Consider the following 21131-nt stretch of genomic DNA (forward strand, 5'->3'; position numbering starts at 1 on the left):
TTGGAATTTTTTTTTTTTCACTTTACACGAGCTTGCTGTCACAAGTCGAACCCAAAAATACTCGCACGCAACGCCACTGACGAAGAAACTGTTTTGTTGCGGTGTAATTTCAAAGACAAAAGCGAGCGTTTTCTTTCGATCTCTCCTTCGCAAAACTTGATGACGTATCTGGGAGATTGCAGTATCCCCCAGTAACGATATTTGAATGCGGCTCGTAGATTGAACCTGAGCATTGCTTGGGCACTGGATTTTGGCTCGTGATAACCGTGTCCAATCACTGCAATGAGGACGATGGCCTAACCAAAACAATGTCTGGAACTCAGCGCTTGTCCTGTGTTTTGCTAACCCTAGAGCGTGGCTGATCAACATTGGCGGCATATAATAGACCCAAGATCACGTTGCCGCTTGTGCTGGCTGCGAGTTGTGGGTGCGAACGGTGCTTGTTTTATTTGATTTTTTTCTGCGACTTCTATTGCGTGGGCTGAAAAACGAACGCATGCTTTGTAGGTCATTAACGTAAGGGTTTCATTTTATGCGGTATTTGAACAAAGTACAAAAATCGTTGCATGGACCCTTTAACTGCATGAAACAAAGAAAAACACAAACAACATATATTTAACAAACAGAACACAATTATATATAAATTTAAATATATATATATATACATTTATAAAAAAATTTTGCTTGTTTAATTTTTTTATTACTGGTGTTCCTGTGAGTGTACGGTTCAGTTAATATACTATATTGAGTACGCGAAATATAATTTTATATTTTGCCTTCCTCCCTCATGTCATGCACTTGAACGAGTGCCCTTGAAGTAATAAAATTCAATGAAATGCAGTACGCGTAGTATTCATACTGCGCTGTGACAATCCACGTGTAGTTGGCATGGATTGCCCCAGCGCCGCCGAAGCACGTGTCCTAAAACACTCACTCCAGCTTTCTTCTTCCTACAGATAGCTGTCCAAACTTGTTGTTTGGCGCTTCTGATATTCTATTTCATTTACCTCAGTTTTGTTTTGTTTTTCTGACAGGGCGCGAAGGCATCACGCGCGGCAATCGAGCAGTGTTATTGCTCGTCAGTGCGCCAGGCTGTACTTTGACCATTGAAAAGGCACAGGCCGAAAATGCTCAACCTTATGTATGAAGCCACCGGGGCCCCAGAATTTGGAAGTCAGTAATTGCATTCCGCGCGAGGTGACAGGTATAAGATCGTGAGGCGGTACCGCACCAGCCAACCCGTACAGTTCACACTGGGAGCCGTCGAAGTCGCGGAGTGGCGGCATTGCTTACGCAGCTTGCCAATCAAGTTCTGATGCACTCAATGTGGACGTCATTCTTCGGGGAAAGGTCATTTACACAACCTGCGTCGTACCCCTCCTCCTCACCCCCCCCCCCCCCCCCCCCCTTTTTCTCGATCTAAAAGGGGTTGGGAGAAATGTGAGAAGAATGAATTTGGGGGCTGTTGTATCGTTTTTGAATGACTCCCGGTTAAAGTTGCTGGTCAGCACTGTGTCTCTGTGTTTCCTGTTACTGGTCCTTCGTCTTGCGCTGTTTTAACCCATTCAATATGACCATCAACCAACTCGCCCAACTTTACACCTTGTCATTGATTTAGATATTTTATTTTGGCGCAGGTGTCAAGGCAGTTGGGACAAAAGGTGATTAAGATCACCCTACGAGATCTCAGCCACCAATACATCGTTCAGGCAGCAGGCCTAAAAATTTAACGCAAAAAGGAACGGAATGCAGTACGCCGCACACAAATTACGATGTTATATATATACATTATATATATATATGTATTTTAAAATTTAAATACCCTCGGCGTCAATCGACCTTAAAGAGAGGAGTGGAAGTAACAAGATAACTCACAAAAAGAAAAAAAAGGGCAGAGTACATAAGGTATGGCGGCTCAAGACATTGAAGAGTGTTTATAGCATTTATACACATTTCGGTATCAACAATATAAATAACGGAAGTCGGAAGGTGATTCCATTTCAAAGGAGTTTTAGGGACTAATGACTGTAGAAATGCGTTAGTATTACATTTACTAATTCTAACTTTGAGGTGATGATCGATGCGAGGTGAAATGTAGAACGGTGGGATGAAAAGACGTTGCTTTAATACGGGGTAGCATAATAGATATTGTGGAAAAATACACAAACTAGCAACTTCACGTCGGAGAGGAAGATTAGGCAGGGACAATGTGATTATCATGGAGCTTATAGATTTACAGTGCAGTGATGGTTACACTCTAAAAAATGCCTTGCGCCCACTTTCCCCAACAACACTCGGACAGTCAATCATCGCAACTTACGGAAGCAGCTCAGCGAAAGACGATGCCGAAAAATATGTTTAGACCAAAAAACGCAGTCTGAGTTGGTACATGAAGCAATGCAAAACGTCACGCTTGCATTGCTTGAAGGGACACTGACAGAGTATTTAATATGCTCGCCGAGGTTTTTAGTTTTACGTGACATATTGCACAGCCCAACTACCTAGAACAGAATTTGCGGCTCGAAATTCGGTTTCTTCCCGTTCGAAAACCGCCGATCGAGAACTGGCCGGTTTGAGTCGCGCTCACTCTTTTTTCCGTGGTCACGGGCTGTTTTCTAAAGTTTAGACACGACCACCAAATTCAATCAAAGTCTTGGGTTATTGAAAGCACACAGTCAACACTAAAAATAATAAAAAATATGAAACCCATTTTTTGTGGCTTCCAAAAAGCTGCAAATACGTTGATTGAAAAGAAAAAAAAAAGGTAGCACAGACAACCGCAAGCATTCTGTGCGTTCACTGCATAACTCTCAACATGGCGTCGTTTCGCGTTCCGTGGGACTCGCGGGTGGCAGCGGACGACGGGCGTGGGACCTCCACTTCAGAACTGTTGATCACGGTACCGGCGAATTCTGTCTTCCTTCGAAGGAGAAATTTTGAAAATGAAATGAAAATAATTTATATTCATCCCGTACGACACGCTCGACCAGCAAGCCGATTGCACGAAGACGTCTCCGAGCCGTCGTCCCTTCCCGTGGCTGACGACATCGCTCGCTGAAACGTCAAACACAGAGTGCGTACTTCGAGTTGAATACGCTCGCGTGCGGTTTCTTTACTAGGTGCGAATGGGGCCAATGCGTGGTGCTGCCCGACTTCAAGCCGGGAGTGCATGTACGGGAGGGAAATCGGCAGCAAACATTCCGACATACAGTCGACCTGCTGCATTACTACGCACGAAATAGTTCATTCAGTAGCTCAGTGAATTCCACTTCCATGAGCTCCCCCGGAGTGGTTTCAGCGGCCGTTGGCCGCGGTAATAGGAGCTCGGACGCTGTTACACAGGAATACCAAGTCGTTCTGCCGCCACTTCCAACAGGTATTACAGTTTTGAATACAGTGTTTTTGCATGCCGACGTAAGTGCAAGGGCCAACCGTTCGGAGCATTATCGCGAGGCCCTTGTCGGCGGGGCACTGTTCGCCGAGGTGGTCGCATTGGGAGCGTACCAATACAATCACGTGCGGGCGGTTACCCTCAAGAGTGCCGAAGGAAAAAAGAAGCTGCTCGCCGCCGGCGAACTGGCCGTCAAGGGGTGCCGGTGCATTGTGGTCGACCCGAGCAACCAGGACACACGCCTGAAGTTACACGGGCTGCTGCACACGTTCCCGACGGCGAAGTGCGAGTGGCCCTGGCACCCTGCAGCAAGGTTACGGAAGTCGTCAGAGACCTGTGGCGGGCCGCGGGCGTGTGCTCAACAACGAGCTCGGTGTCACTCAGGCTCAAGGCTCGAGTCACGGTGGACGCTCTCCTACATCAACTGCGTGTCGCTGACGACCTCGCCCTGGTGGTTGTCCCAGGCAGGGCACCGCTCTGCCTTCGGTGCCGGGGGAAGGGGCACATACGGCGGTAGTGTCGTGTACCTCGATGTGTGCTCTTTCGACGCTTCGGTCATGACGAGAGCCAGTGAGTTAGGACCTACGCGTCCGTCACGGGGCCCTTAGGAAACGAGGACGAGGCTGAACATCTCATGGACGTGGCCGAGTCCAAGGAAGCTGCCTGCGACGAAGCTGGTGGGCCACTTCCAGGGGCAACGCCCCCTGACCGCACCGCTGGGGATAAGAAAAACTCTGAGAGTGGCAGGGAGCAGCGCCTGCAACCTGTAGAGCGAGCAGTAAGCGACAACCCTTCGGCGGAAGGCACCAAGACCGCAAGTTCGGTCCCTGAGACGACGTCCTACAAAAACCCGAAAGCCATGAGTATCGAGGTGGCAGGCTCCAGCGGCGCTGTCGCCAAGCGAGCGCGTGTAGAAGGCGTCGACGAAAGACCCATCTCCGGTGAGGCTCTCCCCGATGAGCCGCCCACCAAAAGGGCTCCAGTGCGCCGGGCAAGCCTCAAGCCGAAGCCCAACATTCCGCCGGAGAGACGTCCGTCGGTGACATCGCCCCCATAGCAGCGAGGGCCAGCGCTCGGCTAGGCGCCGCTTATCGAACTGGAGACCGACGGGACTCAGGACGGCGGCTTCGCGTCTCCACGTCGAGGCCCGTAATGAAGGGTTCGGCATTCCCAATGGTGGGCACACCGCGCGACGCAACAAGATTGTGAATCTATCGCCGTTCTCAGCGACCCGGGGTAAACACCATGCGATCCGTTCGCTCTAACTCTTAAATGGCAGTGAATCTTACCATAGCTCTCCGCGTCGCGACGTTGAAAGTGCGGGGCCGGGGAGCAAGGCGACGGCGGTACCAGCTCAGCCGCCTTTTTCTAGAGCACGATCTGGAAACAGTCGCCGTCCAAGAAACGAAGGTTGAAAGTGTGGAGCAAACGGACCGCATGGTGCAGCCTTTCAGAGCTGGATACATTGTCTGCGTGTGTCACTCTGTTTGAAAGTCAGGAGGTTGTGTTCTGTTTCTGCGCAATCCGTTGGGTGTTGTTGAAGAGACAGTAACAGTATGCGAAACAGGCCGTTTAATTGTTCGTGACTTTTCCTTTTCCGGATCACAGTGGCGGGCAATATGTGTTTACGCGCCAAATCGTGAGTATGATCGGAAAGTTTTTTTGAACGCGTCAAATATTACATAAAATGCGAAAGACTTGTCATTTTGTTGGGCGACTTTAACTGTGTGTGCGCAGCAGAAGACGGAGTGCGCAGGCCGCCTGTTCGGGGTCAGAGTGCTCTATTTTTGAACCTGGTAGTGCAACAGAGTAATTTAGAGGATATTGGCTGTGTTTTGTCCCATATTAATTCTCCCCAGTTTACGCACTTTCAATGTGAGAGCCACGCTCGCTTAGATAGGGCGTACGTCTCTACGTGTCTTGTTTCACTGTGTGAAAACTATGAAGCACGGTCACACTGAATGTGGCAGTCTCGGTACTTTTTGGCAGGTCATTACTCATCTTCTTTTGAATACTGTTTTGTGGGATTGATGTCGTTCGAAAGGAAAGGTAATCCTCTTTCATTTTATATTATGTATGTATTGGTTTATACTGCTCATGCGCATTTGTAGCGTTGCGAATATGATGGCGCGGACCCTTACTTGCTCCGCTAGTTCATGTTTCATGAAGAATCTACCAAAGATAACACGGTTCCAATAGAGTAGTTTTGTTAAGATGATGTCGGAGCAGATTGTAGCGATATACTTTTTTGGTATTTGCACTACTTTGTTTTGTTCATCTCACCAAATATTGCCCTAAAATTGTAATTTTTCAGCACAAATATGTTTTAATGACGTGCGCTAGGGCAAGGAAATTAGCTTCAGATGTAGTGCTGATCAAGTGTAATATGCAGAAAAAAAATTAATGTTGTGTAGTTTTTTTTTTGTTTAGATATTCTATGTCAAACGTAGCACTTTTTTCTGCTTCGAGTCACGGTGCTTCAAATGCCGCTGAGGAAATAATTAAACAACGATAAAATATTTTATAACATTTAGAACTTCAATGGTTGCCCAAGAAGTGGACGATGGCTTTTTTTCATTTTCAAAATTATAACGCCCCAGGAGTCCCTCAAACTTACCTGTTTTTGACGCGTATCTTTTATGGACATCAAACAGATTTATTGATATCTAATAACATTTATGGCATGAAATAGATATACATTGCGATGTACTCGATTTTCACAATGATTTTTCTATGGTTTCTTGATAGGTGTAGAGCTTAGTTAATATTAAAAACAATTAAAAACTGTTTGGGGGTTTTGTTGTGCTACCTGCCGGATGGCAGGCAAAACTGCTGACATCTAATGTTCAAGAATTTTTCGAGGGCGGCGTTGGCATCTGTATCATCATCAATGTCCGTGCCTTTTTACCTTCACATTTATAACATATGTTGGAAGACTTACTATCCACAAATGAATGGCTGAAGTACTGGGTCAGGTTAATAAATCTAAGATAAATAATTACACAAGCGTAGTGTGATATAATGTGTTTATTATTCGATATAATTAAAATCGGTAAACAATAAAGACGAAAAGGAAAAGAATACACCCGAATTCACTTCGTGCCTAGAGCCACTAAATGAGCTGCGCTTAGAGTATCGGCACTCCGTTCCCCAGCATTGTTTTGGGTGCCGCCATTTTGGGTCTTGTGCAGAGCAAACGCAACAATTGATCGTCATGGTTCAAAAGTGCCACTTCCTCAGCATTAGATCCGGTGTCAGGAAGCTGATGCATAATAGCTTTGCTCTGTCGCGGACTGTTTAAACATTTGTGGAGGACAGAAAAGCGTTTCCTGTGATTTTAGGTGAAGCTTCAGATAACTGGCAACCACGATTTTAAGCCACAATAGTGCCGTTACTCTGAAGCGTAGCTTTTTTAATTACACTATTCATGCCCTTGTTCAAGGAGCTTGCAATACCTGAAGGGGCCATGACGTAAGCCCCGTGGGTTCCACAAGCCACTACCTTTTGATGCCGGCCTCTTCCTCATACTTCCCGCTAATGCCACTAAATTAGCTACGCTTCAGAGTAGCAACGCTTGACCATTTTGTGACTTAAAATCATGGTTGACAGTTATCTGAAGCTTTATCTGAAATCACGGGAAACCCTTTTTCGTCCTCCACAAATGTTTAAACAGTTCGCGACAAAGCAAAGCAATATTACATGAACCTCCTAACACCGAATCTAATGCTGAGGAAGTAGCACTTTTGAATCATGAGGATCGGAAGTTGCGTCTGCTCTGCACAAGCACCAAAATGGCGGCGCCCACAACAATGTAGGGGAACGGAGTGCCGATAGTCTAAGCGGAGCTCATTTAGTGGCTCTAGTTCCCGCCAACCTCCTTTCCCCTGACGGAAACTGAAAGTAAATATGAATAATACACCAATATTATAGCTTATGAGAGGAGGAAGCGGCCGGGTAGGAGAAACGCGGGTTTTATGAGTGACCGTTCTAACCGTCTCATAAGAGAGAATGCGCCAGCTTGCGCTGCTTTCAAAAATATCGAAAGAAAAGAGGGAACACGCTGCGTTCTTTGTGATTGTGTGTCTAATTTATAGGTCTGTTCGATTCGCCTGAACTGGCTGAACTAGTTCAGCAGTGCAGGAACTGGTGCATTCGATTCAACCGGAAGTTGTACGGCCGCTGCACTGGCGCGTTCGATTCATCCCAGTTCTGAACGAGTTCAGACCCAGTTCCTCAAACTCTTGCACCGGCTTCGGAGTCAGTTCAGCGGCCGTGCAGAAGCAGACGACAAGAGCAGACGGCGATAGCAGACGACACTCCTCGTCCGTCTCTGCTCGCGGTGCCATTTTTTCGCAGGTCTTGCTCAAATGTCTGCGATGTGTAAGAATAACGCCGATACAAAGGTTGCGTTTCCTCTCATTTATGATAATAACGTACCTGCAGTGGACGCGGAATTGAGATTATAACGGAGGGTAGGGATTTGATTGATTATGATATTCTGAAAGCGTCTTAGGCACCTGCTCGTGTAGGTTTGGCTCCCGGTGGTAAGTGTTGAAATGTTGGCTCACGTAAATTGTTTCTTTTTGATGCTATGTAGGGATCCAAAGTGTTGATATTCTTCCTTACAGACACGGGATAGGTATTGCACTCTTGATCGTCCCAGACTTCAGTTGCTCTTGAATGCATATTGACGACCCCGATACATTGCAGATGTCTGGGATTTAGTACATTGGCCCTCGCATGCCCCGTAGTTGAGCCTAATACTGCATGCTTTGTCCGCTGGTATCTGTGGACGCCCACTAACGGGCATGAGAAAAACGCCGGGAATCGGAATTGGCTTGATAGTTCCACGCAGGTCTTTCTTGAGAATCAGAATAAACGCTTCAGCTTGACGCCAAAGTTACGGTCGATAACTATTTTGGCCAAAACGCTATCGTCAGGCCTTCGTCTTCGAGGTGACCGCCACCACTGACTCCCGACGGAAAATCATCCTGATGCCGCGAACCTATCGTCGAAATACGAAACTCGAAAGACTTGGAGTGACTCTACTATTGCTAAATGAATGTGAAGGACACGAACGCTTAGGGAAACGACAGGAACCGAACGGCCGTTAAAAATGCAGACAGAAACACATTTCGCGCAGAAAACGTTTTTAGTACACTCGAAAAAAAATATTCACAGAAAAGATTCGGTTATAATACTTTAAAAGCAACACGAATGGTTTCATCAAACCGCAACTAATTAAATGTACCATACAACGTAGCGTGGAGAAACAAGAGCCAACAGATGCAGACGACACCCTGCGTTTCCGCTTGGAAAGGCGATCACAGCGCCAGTCCTAGCGCGGCGGCTGCACTGGTTCTGCACCGCCGCTGCACGACTCCTGCACTCCTCTGAACTCGGACAGAACTGGTTCAGAACTTTCTGGTCGAATCGAACAGACCTTATATACAGGTATATTTGAAGATCGACGATGGACGTCGATCGTCTTGAGGTAATGTAACGTCATAACATTATATAAATAATAAACATAATGAGGGACTGAATGAATCAATTTTTTAATTGATGGATTTTAATATGGCGGTAGCCTATTGTAGTTACTGTTTATGAAAAGCAATATGAGGTGGCGAGGTGACGATTAAATTATGAGGCTTTATAAGGACAACGACATTAGTGGGTGTCGAACCACAACGTACAGTGCCAGACTTGTTTCAAGTGTCGTACACCCAAAGACTTTTCTTCACCCGCAACAGAATATGGTAGAATCGATGAGGATGCTGCTTTACAACTGTACGTAGAACATGAAAACTGCACTGTGTGAAAGCGCGGCTTATTCATTAATATGAAGGACAGATTTCTAGCAGCATCCCTTGATGGACTGCTTGGAACAAATGGCCTCGTTGAGGTAGTGTTGCCGTTCCAAAAGATTCTTATAGCCTTCCGAAACCGCAAAATAGTATGGGGGGAAACAAAAAAGAGCCTGGTGTGAAAGGTCCAAATCACCACCATAGCTTCTGCTGCCAAACACAAGGCCAGTTACACAACACACAAAGAGAGTTTTGTGGTTTCGTTATATTTACACTCAATGACATTGATATGCAACGTATTCAGAGGGACGGCACCTTCTGGTCAAACAACATAAAGCCTTTTCTAGTGAAGTTTTATATGAAAGGCACGACTTCCGCTGAAATTCCTCACGTTGGGGAGTTGTCCGATCGAATTAACTGCCATTACTTTCGATCTGGGAACCTCTCGATCTTCGTTCGGAAGCCATAGTGTCATGAGATCGAGGGGTGTGGCTCTTCGTTCGCCGAACAATGCTTCGGCGCGTGTTTTTCTCGTGGAAGATGAGGCGGTCGCGTGCTGCCGGAACAAGATCCTGGCGATTCTTCACTGAACTGCTTCTTCCGTAAGCTCCAAGAGGGCCTTCTTCGTTTCACACACCATTTGTTCTGCTTGCCTGCTAGTTGCCGGATGGTATGGTGCACTAATGTGGTACCTGAAGCCATTTTTATTTTTCTCAGAAAACTTGCATATTTTATTTGAAAGAAGATTCGGGCGCGTTATCAGAGAAAAGTATTTTCGGTAGGCCAAGAGTAGCGAAAAGAGAGCGTAGAGCGTCAATGACGCGTTTGGATGTCGTGGCATGCATCGTGTAGACTTCCAATCACTTACAGTTCGCATCGATCATGACTCCGCAGATGCGGAAACGTTTCGCCATCCACCGACTGAATAGTGGATCGTTTTCAGTTACTGTTCATGATAACGCTGGACTCGAGGAAGACTTCGAGTCTTTCTGCAAAGTTAGCCCAGGTGGCAACACTTTTGTGGAAAGCGGCAGGTGCTCGAAACGTAGACAACGTTGGTAGCGACGTGCAGTGCTTGATTGACACTTGACGCTTACCATTCGCTGAGAAAAAAATTGCTTGTTCGTCTGCCCCGAGTCGTTCGATATCAGGTCATCACCGCAACTCCACCTCCCGACAAAACAGGCCTTCATTGTCCGCATGTCCATAGTTAGCAATCATATGAACTTATAAATTGCCGAAAGCTCATCACTTGCCGTCGCTAAACCCCGCTGAATTATAACATCTTCATTGCAAATAAACGTCTTCCTATTTATTCTGATGCTTTTCATTATATTCCTCATAGCTGTACTTACAACATAATGTGTGTCGGTACTTCCGAAAATATTGCAACGGCCGTTTGTTTTTTGGGAAATATAATGTAACAACATTTACAAAATCTTCCGGATCCCGTGAAACACAATATTTCGTGACGTCACTTTTCAGTCGTCATTATAATGGCGAGGTAAATACCGTAAATAGCGAAGCGGTTTACTAGACGTCCGCTTCCACTAATGTCGTGGAAGATTGAGTCTACTTAGCGTGCATTCCTGCAGAAGAATTTTTCATTGACAAAATAATGACACGTCAATCAACAATTGATTCCTTCTTGGTAAGATTTATTGCGAAAGCCCGTGGCAACCGCCAAACCGCATCTCCCTATATCAGCCTGACATTCTCGCATACATGAGTTTTAAATTGGGTTGTGGGGATATTTATACAGCGTGTAGTTGTTCTAAATGAATAAAGGGCAAACGCCAACCAATCCCTAAAAGATCGTAGGGTCCCAACGTTTCGGTGCCGGCTCGGCATCTTCGTCAGGGCGGCTATTTAAAGGAGAAGCAGCTTTTTTTTTCTTCTGCGGTGAATGTAGGGCAGTATCTTCGTTTTTTTACGGTGGTTTCTTTTCAAACCGGGCGCGGTAGCTTCGTTTTCTTCGAAGTTGGTTATTTACAAACGAGGATCAGCATCTTCGTTTTTCTCTATGGTAGGGGCCTGTTTCTTTGGTGTCTTCTCTAAGTGTCGTAGTCCACTGACGTATGATGAGGGCAAGGTGCCGGAGGATCGATTAATGTTTCCTGGTGTGGTCTGTATGCGCCATGACTCAATAAAGAGGCGTTGCCGCCAGTTGGTTTCTACATCGCATCGCTTCTGCATCGCTCCTTTAAGAACGTATCTTTTAGTGACCATAGTGTAGTCTTGTTTTCAATGAGGGGAAAAGAAATAAAATCACGCTTTAACTGGGATCTTTGGAAATTTAATGATAAGCTTCTGCATGATTAAACTTTTACGAATGATGTGAAAGAACGCATTGGAAAAATAATGGCGTCTGAGTCGCGTAGCTTTGCTGAACTGTGGGAGCAGTTCTAGAATGAAGTTAAAATAAGAGGGATCGAAAGATCATGTATTTTACGCCGGGAGGAAAAGAGAAAGAGAAAGGGTTGCAGTGTCAGCTAGATTCTGTGTTAAGCATGGAGAGCGCGCAACCCGGAAAGTTTACAAAATAAATTAAAAAAGTTAAAAGCAAACTGGAACTTATTGATGTAGAAAAATACAAAGGAGCTGCGATAAGAGCCCGCACCGAGCGTCTGTGGCTGGGTGAAACGCCGACCAAGCGCTCGCTTAGCGATGAAAAGAAAGAGATACGCGTCACAAAATAACATAAAAAAAAAACACAGTACGGCACCTCGATAACCCGCGAAAAAGAACTAATTGAACGCGCATTCGTGGCACATTATCAAGGTCTTGTGGGGCAGAGTAAGCGTGTAGAAGAGAGATTCGATCGCGGGTTTCTACCAATCATGCCAAAGTTAGATGCCAAAGTTAAAACGAGTCTCGAGGCGCCAATTAGCCTGCGAGCAAATTGAACGGGCAATCGATGAACTAAGTCCTGGAAAGTCGCCTGGGCCCGACGGTTTAAACGCTGATTTTTACAAAGCATTCAAAGGCGATGTAGCTGTGACTTTGCACCAAGTTGTAATGGAGGTGTATGACAAATAGGAAATGCCACCGTCTTTCCGCAAAGCTGATATCATTTTATACCTAAAGTGCCGATCCCGTGAAGCTTTTATCGGTAAAGTCCTACCACCCTATAAGTCTGACCAACGTAGATTATAAAGTCTTCATGAAGGTTTTAGCGAGAAGGTTGCAAGAAGTTATAACATCAATTGTTGGGCCTCGTCAAACATGCGGTATTGAAGGACGAACGATTTTCACCAATATCCATGTTGTGAGAAGTATTTTAGAGTGTTGCGACGCGTTTGAAGGGCGAGTAGCCATGTTGCAACTCGACCTGGAAAAGGCTTTCGATCGCGTTGTGCATGATGTTCTTTTCCGTATTTTAGAACACGTCAATGTTGGCTCGGAAATTCTAGAGGGGGTTAAGATGTCTTACACGGACGGTTTTTCGAGCATTATTATTAATAGGGAAGTTAGTAAAAGTTTTCAAGTTCAGTCATCGGTCAGACAGGGGTGCCGGTTAACACCCCTGTTGTTTGCTATTTACCTCGTACGGTTTTGTTTAAAGCTTTTGTATAATTAACGAATAAGGGGCTATCGGTTGATGTCGAGTGAAGTTAAGGTTCTTTCCTACGCGTATTATATAGCTGTTTTATGTCAGGATACAGAAAACGTCAGAGCGGTCGTGAAGGTGGCTATTTCATTTTGTAAGTAGTCAGGTAGTGTCGTCCATTGGGGTAAATGCGTGGTATTTCGGCATTGCAGCTGGGAAAGTGCACCTCGTGTTTTCGAAAATATTCAATGAACCCGTCCACCGGCGATGTACCTCGGGGTGCCACTCGAGCATTATCGTGACACCACGGAGTATTGGAAAGACGAAATCGAAGAGGTCCGAGTGAAAACACTCTAATGGCGGGGCGGGGGGGTGTCATGATTTGTCAATGTTTGCTCTTGCAACAGTTTGTAGCCTTTTTGTTGTGGCTAAAGTCTGGTATGTGCTTCAAGCGCTCTGGATGGCGAGGGCCAGCGTTCAGAAATTGCGCAGAGTCTGTGCAGTTTTCGTTTGGGGATCAGGATGGAAACGCACTAGTCGTACCAACCTGTTTCGCTCTGTGCAAAGTGGCGGGTTGGGATTAGCCCATCTGTTTCTTCGGCAGGTTGTGTCCCGATTTATTTTCTTGAGTGATCTGAGGGATTGATTTTTCCGGACTGTATTGGAAGTTCGCTTCTGTCACGCACTGACCGATTTTGTTGTCTCGTCTAGTAAGGTTGACTGTCCTGCGGTGCGTGGTTTTTTGCGCGAAGTTGTCCGAGCCTTCCATTTCCTGAAGGTGCGTTTTTCATTAGAGTACCTGAGTGATGTATCACGAAAGCGTTTGTACAGAGACTTGGTAGACGTGGTGTTGCCAGAGTTTCTGTATCGATCTTCTTATTGCGCTGACCCTGGCAAAGATGTTCTCAATAGAATGAAAGAAATGTTCTTTAGGTCATCTGTAAAAAAAAAATATTTTTTCGACTGAATAGTGGCACACTCCCCGTTAAACTCTGGCTTGAGGAAAAAGGAATATTTGTTCTCGGGTCAGTTAACTGTCTGTTATGTCAAAAACCAGAAACTATAAACCACATATTCCTGGACTACTGGGATGCAGTATTCCAATGGGACATTTTACAACGAACTCTGAAAAAGGATCTGCCAATAACAGAGTATGCCATTCGTTTCCTCCCCATTGTCAGTGAAGGGGGCGTGCCCTATGACATGTTCATGGTATTGAGCCTGCACAGTATGTGGCGAACAAGAATGGCCGTGCGACACGCTATTTTATTAAGAGTGTGACCCACATCAGGGAAGTGTACACAGCCCAAAGTTAGCACGCTGAATGGCTGGCTGTGACGGATACACTGGTCGTTTTGAAGGAATTTTAAACCATTTGCGCCAAACTGGGAAGTGCGCGCGTTTTTTAACATTTGTGTTCTGTGTGATGCATGTATTCGTTCGTTGTGCCAAGCAGGCAATAAATAATAAAACAAAAAAAACAGTAGCTCGATGGAAAGGCGTCCGCTTCACACGCAGTGGGCACGGGTTCGATCCCTAGTATGGAGGCAGCTTTTTTTTTTTTTTCAAACATTTTGCGATCTTTACATTTCTTTTTTTTTTAGAATTGTCACTGAAACAAACAATTGTTGTGGACGATACGTCGCTGAACCAAATTGCACGCGATTCCATTTTTGACATCTCTGCAGCACAATGCCACTTTCATATGCCATGTTGCTTGAAAAGGCAGCTCTTCACGCAACATCTTGGGAGTATTCTTTTCGGAGCCGATCACGGGAATTCACCACGGGCGCTCACTACTAATTGCCAACACTTAAATGCACAAAACAACTCATCTTGAAGTACAGAACAGCAAGCTGAACAAATATAACTGAAAACGAATCGCACGGCAAATAAATCCCGCCACTCATTTCGTCTGCTGCGCCCGGAAGAAAAAAAATCGCACGGTCGGGTGTAGTTACGTGAGTTCTGCCACTCCACTTTCTCCTCTCCACTTCTCCGTGCGGTGCGGGAGTTTCGGTTTCGAGCAGTTGCGTTTTTTGGCTTTGTTACAAAAAATCCGTGCCTCTGTAGCAAAATATTAATTGGGTAGTATTCCGACACCATATTAAATCGCCTAGCAAAAAAAAAAAAGAAAAAACATTTTGAGGGTGTCAGCGTTCCTTTGATGTCACAGTTCAGAGTGCTTTTTGTTTTCTTTTTTTTTTGTTTAAACAATTTGTTTTGGCATCGCCATCCGCTGAGCTGCCTCCGTAAGTTGCGGTGATTGGCTCTCCGAGTGTTGTGCGAAAAAGTCAACGCACGAGCTTTTTTTTAAAGAGATTTAGAACAAAACGGAAAGAACGGTCTTGGAGCGCTTCGAGAGCATTGATTAGATTAGACTGACTGGGGCCCCAGATAGAAGAAGCATACTCTAATATGGAGCGAACCAGAGATTTATACAGTGTTAAATGTAAGGCTAACGGTGCGAAGATTACAGCTGAATAGGTAATCCTCGACATACCTTCTTTTTTTTTTTTTTTAAGGCCCAGTTGATAAATGCAAATATGTTTGTTGATGATATCCGGCATATGATAGAATAATTTCGGAGTTCCATAATTAGTTCCAACTCTGGGCTATAAAAATGTCTCTTCTTTCCAAGCTTTCTTGCGACCAACTCCATCTTGCCTTTTTTATTCCCATTTACCTTCACTCTAGGCCCACTAAACATGCTACATACACTAACCGCCAAATTCAGAAACCTCACTCAAACTACACTCAAACTGAAGGGCCCCTCCGCTTCCTCGAGAAAGTGGAGGGGCCCTTCAGTTTGAGTGTAGTTTGAGAGAGGTTTCTGAATTCGGTGGTAAGACGTTTCACGCCCTAATTAGCGTAAAAACGCGGTTCCAGAGACTTAACACACTCGGCAACATTCCTTCAACACCGTTATTTTGAGTAACACACCCTCTTCATTCATTAAAAATGGGGGCTGTAACAGCAAACGTTCCATTTTTTAATGGTGTAAAAGAAGGTGCTACGGCAGCGCGAGGCGAACACCCTTTTGAAAGTGTGTTCCCTCCTTTGAAACCACGGAGACGACGATCATCTGCATGCGAACGTCAAGCACACGAGTTGGTGGAACAAACAACAAGGATCGTGATTCTTCTCTAATGCATGATTCGCGCTACCTCGCGTATTCGTCATTTTATGCGAGCACGAAAACTTGATACGGTGTGTGCAACATGTTGCTCGTAAACTCGTTGCTTGTAAACAAAAAGAAATTCTCGCTTAGCACCGTCGTTGCCGGTTTCGTTAAAGCTTCATCCACGTATAGAATCGCAGAAAACGCTTTGCCTTCGCAGAAAAACGCTTTGCCTTCCTTCAGAATTATTAGAGCAGCAGTTTGCGACCGAGCAAAAACGATATCGCTCCTAAGCTTCCCGAACCCGTATCTAAGGCTCGGGAAGTCAGATTGCGCTGCTGTTTACGCAACGAAACGGCGGGGACCACGAGGCAATCGGGGAGCGTGGACATCCCGGCTAATTTGGTGACTCTATATACCTTGTAAAGATGCCTGCAGCCCTGTTTTCGCAATTTTTATTGCTTTCCGTTTAGTCTAGTGACGTAATCAGCACGCTTTATTTTGTCTATATTTCCTTTCGCTGCGAGTTAGAAAGCGGCCAGTGAATGGCATACGTACAAAACTAGGCACGCGTGTGTATGCTCGCACGGTCGAGCCCCGTCCAGTGCGCTCGATTTATTTAGCCGACGATTGTTTTTTCATCGACGCTCGATTTCTTTAGCTGACGCACAAAAAGAGGACGAACGCTATGGCGTAACGGTTTTGGCATCCATCGGATGTAGCATCGGTTGCGCTCCGAATAAAGGTAAAACAAAGCGTTGGGCGAAACCTCCGCGGTAAATTTGAATCGAACTCACGCCGGTTAAACTTTGACGCCACTTCTATTCAACACTGTCAATGCGCCGCATCCTCCCGATCTCTTTTACATTCAGATGCTTCGATAGGTGTGCTTCCGCGTCGGCAGCCAAACTATTCTGACCAATCCGTCTTCATTCACACTTTTGAATCAAATCCTAGCCCTGCCAAAATGATAAGGCCTTGACCTTAGTCATCCTTCCCATCTCTATCACTTTACCTTTTTCCTCTGCAACTGCACCGACGTGGGACCTACCCGTGAACCGCGTGTATGGCATAGACTACTTTCAACAATTCCCACACGCGCACTGCGCGCGTAGTATTATGGGGCCTATCTCGCCACGAAGATAACAAAACTACTTCCATAAATGCGTCACCGCGCGCGCTGCATTCTGAGAAGCTGCGGGCCAGGAGGGGAGCCCGTATGGATTTTGCTTTCCACCGATTCCCACATTGTATAACATGGCATTACTTCGCGATGAGGCGCTTCGAGTTTGGGAATATGCAGCATGGTTTCGGTTTCGATTGCCCAGTTGACGGAGTAGTACATCTAAGCACTGCATGAAATAAAGTCAGCCTATTTATCTTCGGGAGAGCCGTCGTTGAAACAAGGATCTCCAGCCTCCGTAAGGATGTGCCTCCTTAGTGCGGAGTAAAAGAACAGCTGGACACGTCCCGTACCTTTCTGGAGGCCTGGCCACCACTCCAGAGTGCAGCATGACCCTCCCGGCTCACGGAAAGCCCATTGAGGAGAAGTGGGAACAAAATGAACGGCACAGTATAGTTCTTTTTCTATATCTATTTTAGTCCCGTGTTTAAATGCGCACAAATTGTGGCACATCGAGGGCCTTCAAGAGCGTGCCCCAGCATTCGATCCGTATTGGTAGGCATCGCTTACCGCTAACCCGCTAGCATCGCTTCGATTTTGCGAGAGGTCTATCTTTTCGGCATTAGAAGCTCAAAGAGCGTGGCGCGAAGGATCGCGCCCTGCGGGACCCAGGGTTTGCTTCTGAGTTAACGCCCCCCCCCCCCCCCCCTCCTCGCATTTGGGCGGTTTCGATATGGACATGCGTTATGCCGGCATGCAGTCGTTTTATCACAAAAGGCGTGATCCACGTTAAAAACCACAGGGCAGCAGTATAGGTGGCACTAACTAAATTTTCCTTCCACAACATATAATCAGGATAACTAAATTTTCCAACTTTATTCAGAACCCCCTTTTTCTTCTTTTTTTCTTCTGTCGCTAAGTCAGCGTAAAACACTTTTGGTTGTATTCGTACTGAGTGCGTTCATTCTACACCACTCATTCCGCACTGCTGCGCCGAATTACCAAGGCAGATTAACCTCTCGGTGCATAAATATTCATGACAAAAATTTACTTTCGTTTCTCTTGTCGCTAAGTCAGCACAAAAACACCCAGCGGAAACTAGGTATATGTTATCTTCGGCACCGTACAGAATCTTTTCGTTGGTAACAATAGCGTAAAAAATAAGCGTTAGAAGGCTTGCATTGATGCTAAATCAGCTGCCATCAAGGTGACGTTGCTGCTGAGAGCGTATACCTTCTCCGACTTATTTCGCATCACTGCGCCAAATCTCTAAAGCAGATAAACCTCTCACCGGATAAATGTTGTCACGCACCGTTTTATCTGGTTATTTAATACTCCCGGTTTCTATTTCACATTTTTTTCTTATTATTTTTTTAATGTTATTCGGCTACCCGTGGTGTTTCAGTTTCCCTCTGTCACACACTCCCCCCCCCCCCCCCCTTCCCCTCCTGCTGTCTTACTCTGCGTCCTCAGCAGTCTAATCCACGAGGTCCCCTGCGCGGAAACATACAGACTTGGATCACTGCGGTGGGGTGGACAAATCTGGATCGTTCTTCGAGGTGCACGGAGGTCTCCGGCCCGAGGGCCAGTCTGTCCGAACCCTTCACAAGGTCCCTTGTATTCCGGAAGTAGTTTCGCTGCCTTCCTCTTCCTTCTAAGGGGTCGACGCACAAGGATAAAATCGCCTCGAGTATCCCGAATAGTGTCTATTCGAGATATTCGAGTGTCCTGGTGATGGTTGGCTAGCATCCGCTGCTGTGTTTTAGATACTACGCTCTAAGAAATGCCTGCGCACCTACGTCCCCTCAAAACACTCGAAAAGCAAATCTCTGCGATCTACGAAATCAGTTCAGCAACAGAACATCCGTTTAGACCTAAAAATGAACTCTGCGCTCCGGCATGACGCAATGCAAAGCGTCACGTTTGCCTTGCATAGTGCCACAGCGCAGATTTCATTTTGAGGTCTAAACAGATGTTCCGCTTCATCATTCGCTGAGCTGATTTCGTAGGTCGCAGAAATTGGCTCTTAGAGTGTTTTGCGGATAAGTAGACGCGCCGGCATTTCTTAGAGTGTACGAAGTACACGAGCAGGACGTCGCGCTTTGTTAAGTCGGTACTCAAATTGGCGACTTATATTTCTTTTTTATCGTTGTTGTTGTTCCTAAGTGGTGGGTAACGTTGCCTCTAGCGGGAGCACAACAGCTTCGCCATGCACAAGCTTAAATGAGCTGGCCATGGAACTTGCATGTTTAGTTTAGAATAACGTACAACTAAAAAAAAAAAAAAAAAAAAAGTAGGGCGTGGCGAGTTTCGAACATCTAGTTATCGCTATGCAGCCAATACGAATGCCTAAGATCCAGTCACGAAGCAAGAACATAACAAGGCTGGCCACGCTTTTCTTCAGCTGCCACAGCCTACAGAATGAAGAACGCATACGGTCCGTACAGTTCCTAATCCGCCACTTTCATGAGACCGCACGACACATTCCCTCGTCTTTTCTGGTGCTTCCCTTTCACAACTGGCTGAAAATAAATTAGTTATATTGCTCGAGTCGGAGCGTCGGAGGCGGCGATGCGATCGATGCTCGCCCAGTGCGCAGCGTCTGGATGTTCCAACTACAATGTGAACGGACTGCTGGATCACGTCTTTGTCCAACGCGGTGCGGTGATTTGTGCGAGTATAGTCCCAGGCATTTTCAAGTTGCAGTCTAATGTAGGGTCTCAAATTGGCGAAGATGTCATGCTGGAAAGTGTACTGATTAATAAAAAAATGCTGAATAACTTCTGAATTAATGGCCCCATTGGCCATGTCGCAACTGCAGTCTAAGGGAACCAAATATTAAAGCCTGACTCAATTTAGACAGTTAGCGGAAAAGAGATAAAAAACTTTGAGATATTTTTCGTTCAAAAGTTTGCCCTCCTTGATTCAAAACCGCACGCAGAAAGACGCGCCTGATTACGGTGCGTAGAAGCGTGACGCAGTTTTATCGGGCCTCCTCATAGCTATCTCGACGACGTGCCTCTGGTGGATGCGCCGACGTCAAAATTACATCATAGTGACTGAGCGACAGAAATAACTGCATCACTTTCCTATGGATTCTAATCAACTTGCCGTCTTGAATCGAGTGAAGGCAACCATTTTAACCATGAATATCTCAAAGATCGTTGTCTTTTCACGACCTGCCTCACTCGGGTTAGAGAGTAACCATTACCGGTAGAGCGGCTTGATTTATTGGCTTTCAAATAAATACGGCATGAGCGTTTACTTTTTACAAAGAGATTCATCCCTGCGCCGTTCAAAATACTCTCAGAGGTATCACATTACCGAAAAGGAATCACCATACTGAGAATATTATTTATTGCTTAGGTGGTCACCGAGAAAATCCGTACCTTCAAAACTACCAATATAAAAGGCGGAAACACTGAGCTCAGAATTAGTGATCGGGTTAGTGTGCTGTTGGGTTAATGTTTGTACGTGCCGTGTACTATGTGTATGCGCTCAATGTGTATGTTCAGCTGATGCTTGGGGTATGCATAATGCATCTACACGTGTGTATAATAAAGGTGCCAAAAGGGCCCGAAGCGTTATGGTGGCGTGAGCAAATAAAAATATTTTGTAGCACATACATTGGGCGGTATCTAGCGCCGACAATGCTAGTACTCTGTAGACATACGTGTGATATCTGGTGGGTGGCCAGGCGACCCTGCCATTACTCGACTGACATACGCAATGCCCGGCGGATACTCAGCCGACTCTCTAAGTACTCTGTGGATACACGGGGATATATGGCGGGTACTTAGACGACACTGACGGTAATCGATTGACACGTGATGTCCGGCGGATGCTCAACCGACGCTGCTAGTACTCTATAAAATACGCGATGTCCGGCGGGTACTCAACCGACGCTGGCAGTACTCCTGTGATTATGTGCTGGTATTGCCCCACCTTTGAAACGATATTGTCTAGACATCGTGTGGATGGGAAGAACCGTAAATTCGGAGTATTTGCCAAGGATATTGTGTAGATACTCACCTAATATTCTTGTGCTGCTTAGGATTGTTTGTAACTCCAACCGCCGGAAACGTTCTTAGAGGTGAGGTAGACCGTAGACATATGTGGTCAAGCGGCGTTGGAACATA

General features: G+C 45.9%; 1 pseudogene; it reads left to right on the plus strand.

Moving 5' to 3' along the window:
* Positions 1–3273: 3273 nt before the first annotated feature.
* Positions 3274–21131, plus strand: part of LOC121837310 — a 65504-nt pseudogene continuing 47646 nt past the window's right edge.

Source organism: Ixodes scapularis, unplaced genomic scaffold (assembly GCF_016920785.2).
Source record: "Ixodes scapularis isolate PalLabHiFi unplaced genomic scaffold, ASM1692078v2 PGA_scaffold0__279_contigs__length_252992795, whole genome shotgun sequence".
In the NCBI taxonomy this organism is placed as follows: domain Eukaryota; kingdom Metazoa; phylum Arthropoda; class Arachnida; order Ixodida; family Ixodidae; genus Ixodes; species Ixodes scapularis.